The sequence below is a fragment of the Piliocolobus tephrosceles genome, chromosome 10 (genome assembly GCF_002776525.5).
Source record: "Piliocolobus tephrosceles isolate RC106 chromosome 10, ASM277652v3, whole genome shotgun sequence".
In the NCBI taxonomy this organism is placed as follows: domain Eukaryota; kingdom Metazoa; phylum Chordata; class Mammalia; order Primates; family Cercopithecidae; genus Piliocolobus; species Piliocolobus tephrosceles.
The window spans coordinates 129,984,654-129,992,590 of NC_045443.1; positions in this window are offsets into that span (position 1 = coordinate 129,984,654).

Sequence of the window (7,937 nt, forward strand, 5' to 3'; positions counted from 1 at the left end):
GGGCCTGGCTCGCCAGCAGGCCCGCCGCTCCCCAAATGGCCCCGCCCAGCACCCGCCCCTAATGTGGGCCTGACTCACCAGCAGGCACTACCCAGATGTGACTTGACCTGTGTTGAGCCAGAGCCCTAGGTCCAAAGACTTGAGTTTCCAGGTTTGGAATCAGTGTCTACTCATACGATATTGTGCCAAAAACACACAAATGGCCAAAACAGTATTTTCAGTCCTGCGTGTTCTTCTAGACCTTTGCCCTCCCCCTCAGACCCCCCCTGAGAGGAGCCCTCCTCCCCGCTGCTTGGCTGCTTGAATATCCAGCCCTCATGGCAGGCCAGGGAGGGGAACGGGGCAGGAGGTTGCAGCTGGCCCACCTGGTCTGCTCCCGGCTCTGGGCTCTGGGCTCTGGGCTGGGGACTCTGGGTTCTCTCGTGGAACCAGCCACCAGGCTGTGTGGGAGCCCAGACCACACGGAGGAGCCCCTGCAGGTGTCTGGTCACAGCCCGGCCAGGGCCCAGCCGACAGCCACCACAACCCACCAGGAGCCTGAGCCTTGGGCAACCTCAGCCCCCAATGTCTGGGCAGCCCAGCTCCTGCCAAGTGTAGCAGAAACAAGCCGTCCCCAGCAAACCTGCCTGGGCTGTGGATTCATGATAAAAATCAGCCCTGGTGTTGCTGCAGGTCACAAAGTGTGGGGGTGGTTTCTGTGTAGCTGCAGGCGACGGGGGCATGTGCCCAGCACCGAGCGACCCTGTGCAGCTCAGCCTCCTCCTGGCATTTTCACACCTGTAAACTGGGGACCATCAGGGGCCCCTCTCTTAAGAGCGGTGGAGGATTCCGTATGTACATACATGGTACTCGGTAGACTGGTGTCCACCCAGAACCTCAGGCTGCAGCCTCATCTGGAAACAGGGCCTTTGCAGGTGAGTTGGCTAAGATGAGACCCAGCCTATGAGGGTAGACCCTAAGTCCAAAGACAGGCATCCTTATAAGAAAACAGAGACATGGAAGAGACGCAGGGGAAGGAGGCAGAGACTGCAGCACTGCGGCCACCGCTGGGACCTTGGTGCCAGCAGAGGCTGGAACGGATGGCAGGATCCTCCCCTTGAGCCTCGGCCCAGTGACACCTGACTCCAGACTCCTGGCCCCAGGCGGGGAGCACATGTTCCGCTGCGTTTCGTCACTAGCGTGCGGCAGACGCCTATGAGCCTTTGCCGCTGCCCATCCCGTTCCCTCGAGAACTTACTACTCTAGATTCTCAGAAGGATGGAAAACTTAATTTTTAAATTACACAGAAAGAAAATCCCCCTGCTGCAGGCCGACTACCTTCTAACGGGACGCCTGCGATGGAATCTTCTAGAAAGCATGTTCTATGCTCAGCAGAGATGGTAGTTTCTCATGGGTTTTCCTAAAATGAGGAGCACCAGAGGGGGTGGGACGTGGGGACCCTGAACAGCCCTGAGGACACACAGTCACAGCTGGTTTCTCCAAGACACCCAGCACAGAGGCCCAGAGACAGAAGGCCAGCCACAGGGCACAGCTGTCCTGGAGGCCTCCAGTGACTCCATAACCCTCCCAGCGCTGTCCTGGAGGCCCCCAGCAGCTCTGCAGCCCTCCCGGCCTGCTGCTGGGCTGCTGAAGGACCTCAGCGTTGGCTGCATTTCCAAAACCAGCAGCTCAGAGGCCCCATGGGAGATGCTGCCAAGTGGGGCCCCGAGAGGGGCTGGACTGCAGCTGTTTGGAGCCTTTCTTCCAATGCACGGCCTCCACATCTTCCCTCCGCCCCCACCTCCACCCCCGCCGTGGGGAGCCCTGCCAACGGCATTTAACTGACTGTGTAAGGCTGGGCCTCTTGCCTTCCCACTCCTGTCCAGCACAGTGAGGAACTGTTCCATCCATCAGAGACAAAGGCCTCCGCAGAAGCCGGGAGCCGTGCCTTTGTGTGTGCACACCTGAGGGCTCACGTGTCTGTGGGTACTCAGGGTTCTATGTGTACACAGATCTGAATGCGGGCACATACGCCCGTGAGCACGCACGTCCCGAGAGATGCATGTCTGCTTATCCATGAGGTGCACGCATGTGTCTGGATCTGCACAAGTGTGTGTCTGCTCGTGGACACGCAGAGGCAGGTGGGGCTGTGCACGTGTGCCTGTCTGCACAGGAGGCTGGAAACATAACTGCATGTAACTTGAGGTCCCGTGTGTGATGGTGTCGGGGTCTGCGGCCTGCCTGGTAGGTATGTGTGTGTGTTTGCTAAGGTTGCATGTGTCTGCATGTTCATGCTTATCTTGGTGTGTCTGCATGTTTGGTGTACACAGTGGATGTCTGTGTGCGTGTGTGCTGTCTCTCCGTCAGCACGCAAGTGTGCATATGGTGGGTGCAGGGAAAGAATGTAAGATCGGGGAGCTGGAAAGGACATGCCCTTGCCCGGCCAGCCGAGGAAGCCTGTCCTTCGTTGCCATGGCAAGCACTGGCATCTGCGCGTGGCCTCAGCACAGCCCCTCCCCCCAAGTTGGCTTCCAGGGCCCCAGGCAGGCGCTGCTCACCAGGGCAGATGCTTCCCCTGCGGGTGTGGCAGGCTGGGGTGGGAGCTCATGGGCCCCTGCGCCTGCAGAGGGAGAGGGTCTCCCCAACACCGTGGTCAGGTGCTGGAGGGACCCCTGAGCTGCCCCCGTCATCCTGGCCTGGGCAGAGGCAGTGGCAGGCAGACAGCCCAGAGCAGGAACACACCTGGAGTCAGACCAAGGCTGCAGCCCGGCCCAGCAAGCAGGGCATCGGCCTGTGGTTTCTGATTTGAGAGCCACTGGGCCCCAATATCTCCGAGGCCAGAACAGTCCCTGGAGTGAAGGGGTGTCCTCCCAGGGTGCCCAGAGCCCAGGGAAAGACGGAACGGCAGAAGGAACTGCAGACGGCGCCCACAGGTGCGCAGCTGAGACCCCGTCACCACATCGCAGCGTCTGTCAGGCATGAGTTGACCCTGGGGAGACGTCGGCGCCGTGCCCGGGGTCACCACGACCATGCTGAGCCAAAGCACCCCAGCAGCCCGCCACGAAGCTCGTGCACCCACGGGCGCAGCCACAGGGCTGGTTCTGACCCAGGGCACGCCCACCCACTCTGCGGCCTCCGTCTTCATTGGTACAACAGGGGCCACGGGGCCCAGTGTGTGTGTCCTATTCCAGAAAGTTCTAGAGATGGCCTGTGCCCTGTTGCTGCTGTTTCATCTACACTGAAGATCCGCTGTGAGTGTAGCAGCCTTCATCTGTGATCTCAGCTGGATCTTCAGGAGAATCTGCTGCAGCTTCTCCATCAGGGAGCTGGACGTGCTGCCTCACCTGCCTCATCTGCGCTTCTGTATGATGGAGGTGGCTTCTGTCCCTAAACCTCAGGAAGCCACCTCCGCCAGCTGCCAGCTTTTCTTCTGGAGCTTCCTTACCTCTCTCAGCCTCCATACAGTTGAGAAGAGTTACAGCCTTGGTCTGGATCCGGCTGTGGCTTGAGGAGATGTCATGGCTGGTTTGATCTTCTGTGCCGACCCCTGCAACATTTTCCACGTCGGCAACAGGCCTTTTTGCTTCCTTTCCATTCGTGTGTTCACTGGAGTAGCTCTTACAATTTCCTTCAAAGACTTTTCCTTTATACTCAAAACTTGGCTAACTCTTTTGCACAAGAGGCCTGGCTTTCAGTCTGTCCAGATTTTGGAATGCCCTTCTCACCAGGCTTAGCCATTCCTAACTTCTGATTTGAAGGAGAGACCTGCAACCCTTCCTTCCATTTGAACATCCGAGGCCACTGGACAGTATCACGTGGCCTGATTTCAGTGCTCTGTGTCTCAGGGACTAGAAGGGCCTGAGGAGAGGTAGGGGGATGGGAAGCTGCCGGTTGGTGGAGCACTCGGAACACACAACATGTATTGATGAAACTTGCTGTCTTATGTGGGTGCAGTTTGTGGTGCCCTAAAACAATGATCACACTAACATCAAAATTCACTGATCACAGATCACCAAAGAGATATAATAAAGATGAAAATGTTTTGGCCGGGCGCAGTGCCTCAAGCCTGTAATCCCAGCACTTTGGGAGGCCAAGGTGGGCGGATCACCTGAGGTCAGGAGTTTGAGACCAGCCTGGCCAACATGGTGAAACCCCATCTCTACTAAAAACACAAAAATTAGCTGGGTGTGGTGGCTGGCGCCTGTAATCCCAGTTACTCAGGAGGCTGAGGCAGGAGAATCACTTGAACCCGGGAGGCGGAAGTTGCAGTGAGCTGAGATCACGCCATTGTACTCCGGCCTGGGCAACAAAATGGAAACTCTGTCTCAAAAAATAAAAGGACATGTTTGGAACTGCAAGAGCTACCAAATCCTGACACGCAGCAACGTGAGCACAGGCTGTTGGAAAAGTGGCATTGACAGACATGTTCCACAAGGTGGCCGCACCCCCAGTGTGTAAAACACCCACCAGCGACTGCCGTGAGCAAGGCCGGCCTGTGAGCCCGGCAGGTGGGGGTCAGCATTTTTCTCTCTTAAAGGGGTTGTGTGGATTCCAGCATGTTACAGTCAAGGCAGCCAGGCCCCCAGCTTCACTGCGGGTGGGAGTGGAGGGTCGACTCAGAGTGGGCCCCGTTTATTGACCCTGTGCCAGGGCTCTGCAGACACAGCCCAAGCCCCATCCTTCAGGGTCCCCTTCCCACACTCAGCCCGGCCCCTCACCTGTTGCAGCAGCAGGGTTTACCGCCTGGATGAGCAGTGCCAGCATATCCCAGTGTTCACGCCATCACAACCCCAGACACGTGACCTTGCTGGTGGAAGCTGGCATTTGTCATCATTGTCCTCATTCTAGGGTCCCAATGAGAGATGACAACATGCTAGCAGCCCTTGCTCTCAGTGCCTCCTCTGCCTTGGCATCCACTCTGGTGGCGCTTGAGGAGCCCTTCAGCCCACCACTGCACTGTGGGAGCCCCTCTCTGGGCTGGCTGAGGCCAGAGCCGCCTCCCTCTGCTAGTGGGGAGGTGTGGAGGGAGAGGCACGGGCGGGAACCGGGGCTGCACTCAGCGCTTGCAGGCCAGCACAAGTTCCGGCGGGTGGGGCCCTGCACTGCAGCCCGCCATGTCCGAGTCCCCTCAGCCTCCGCCACCATGTCCGAGCCCCTGCCCCCGGCCATGTCCGAGCTCCCTTCCCCCACCCCAAAGCCGAGCCTCCCCCACGGGTGCCGCCCCCACTCCATGGCGCTCCCTCCCATTGACCGCCCAAGGGCTGAGGAGTGCAGGCACCGCTGGGGGACTGGCGGGCAGCTCTGCCTGCAGCCCCAGTACAGGATCCACTAGGTGAAGCCAGCTGGGCTCCTGAGTCTAGTGGGGACTTGGAGAACTTTTATGTCTAGCTAAGGGATTGTAAATACACCAATCAGCACCCTGTGTCTAGCTCAAGGTTTGTAAATACACCAATCAGTGCTCTGTATCTAGCTAACCAGGTGGAGACTTGGAGAACTTTTCTGTCTAGCACTCTGTGTCTAGCTAAAGGATTGTAAACGCACCAATCAGCACTCTGTGTCTAGCTCAGGGTTTCTAAATACACCAATCAGTACTCTGTGTCTAGCTAACCTAGTGGGGACTTGGAGAACTTTCCTGTCTAGCACTCTGTGTCTAGCTCAGGGATTATAAATGCACCAATCAGTACTCTGTCAAAACAGACCAATCAGCTCTCTGTAAAATGGACCAATCAGCAGGATGTGGGTGGGGCCAGATAAGGGAATAAAAGCAGGCTGCCCAAGCCAGCCAGTGACAACCCGCTCGGGTCCCCTTCCACACTGCTAGAAGGTTTATTCTTTTGCTCTTTACAATAAATCTTGCTGCTGCTTACTCTTTGGATCCATGCTGCTTTTATGAGCTGTAACACTCACCGCAAAGGTCTGCAGCTTCACTCCTAAAGCCAGAGAGACCACAAACCCACCGGGAAGAACAATCAACTCCAGACACGCTGCCTTTAAGAGCTGTAACGCTCACCGTGAAGGTCTGCAGCTTCACTCCTGTGAGCGAGACCCCAAACCCACGAGAAGGAAGACGCTCCAGACACATCTGAATGTCTGAAGGAACAAACTCCGGACATACCATCTTTAAAAACTGTAACACTCACCACGAGGGTCCGCGGCTTCATTCTTAAAGTGAGCAAGACCAAGAACCCAACAATTCCAGATACACCGGCAAGTAGCGGCCTCTCTGGAGAACACAGCCAAGCACCATGCAGAGAAGTGTCATGGTTTCACTCACCGTCACGCACCCGCCAAGGAGAGAGACTATACTTTGGTCCCAAAGAAAAGAGACCCTAACCCCCAAGGAGAGAGAGACCCTGAGCCTACAGGAGAGAGACCGACTCTAAGCCTGAAGGAGAGAGAGACCCTGAGCCCGAAGGAGGGAGAAACCCTGAGCCCGAAGGAGGGAGAGACCCTGACCCTGAAGGAGAGAGAGACCCTGGGCCCGAAGGAGGGAGAAACCCTGAGCCCGAAGGAGGGAGAGACCCTGGGCCCGAAGGAGACCCTGAGTCCGAAGGAGACAGAGACCCTGAGCCCGAAGGAGACAGAGACCCTGAGCCCGAAGGAGGGAGAGACCCTGAGCCCGAAGGAGGGAGAGACCCTGAGCCTGAAGGAGGGAGAGAGACCCTGAGCCCGAAGGAGACAGAGACCCTGAGCCCGAAGGAGACAGAGACCCTGAGCCTGAAGGGGAGAGAGACCCTGAGCCCAAAGGAGGGAGAGACCCTGAGCCCGAAGGAGGGAGAGACCCTGACCAGAAAGAGAGAGACCCTGAGCCCAAAGGAGGGAGAGACCCTCAGCCCAAAGGAGGGAGAGACCCTCAGCCCGAAGGAGGGAGAGACCCTCAGCCCGAAGGAGGAAGAGACCCTCAGCCCAAAAGAGGGAGAGACCCTCAGCCCACCTGTCCCTCTAGCACGCCAGGCTCCCTCCCAAATCGCATGGCTCTGCTCCTGCCTGCTACCCCCACCGGCTCCCCGGTACCCTCTGCTCGGGACAGTGGAGCAGGCTCAGAAGCACCTGGCTTCCGTCCCAGGGCTTTGGGGTAAGAACACAATGAGACTGGATAATTCTCAATAGAAACTTACTTCTCACAGTGCTGGGGGCTGAAAAGCCAAGACCAAGGCAACCGCATTTGGTGAGGGCTGCTCTCTGCCCAAGACAGCGCCTGGCATGCGGTGTCCCCTGGAGGGAGGAACGCGGGTCCTCCGGAGGCGATGGTGGGAGGGACAGACCCCTGATAAGGCCCCTTCTAGGGGCACTAATCCCACGCACAGGGAAGAGCCCTCAGGCCGGTCACCACTTCACACCATCACATCGGCAAACAAAAAAATTGGCAGGTTCGTGGTTTATTTTCTTCTCCCCAGACTCCACCCCCGACCTCACACAGAGCAGGTGGAACTCAGTAGGTATCTGTCAAATGAATAAACAGAAAAAAGGAATGTGGGGAGTGGGAGGAAAGGACTGGAGAGGAGGGGAGAGAGGATGGAGGGGAGAGAAGATGGAGTGGAGAGAGGAAGGAAGGGAGGGAGGAGGGAAGGGAGAGACGATGGAGGGAAGAGAGGAAAGAAGGGAGGGAGGTTTTTTTTTTTTTTTTTTTTTTTTTTTTTTTTTTTTTTAGGGGAGAGGGGGGAGGGAAGAGAAAGGCAGGGGGGGGGGAGGGAGGAGGGAGGGAGGAGGGAGAGAGGGAAGGAGGAGGGAGGGGGCAGGAGCTCCGTGGTGAAGGGCAGAGGGGTAGCGGCTGGCCAGGCCTGCCCAACACAGGGATGTGCTGTTCCCAGGGCCAGGGGCTGACCCCACAAGGCTTACGCAATCAGGAGCCAGGCTTTGTGGGTGCAGGAGCCAGAGAGCAGTCCCCAGCCACACACCTCAGGCTTGGTGGGCATCCAGGAGGGGTGCCTGGGCCAGTGCTGGTGAGCACTGCACTG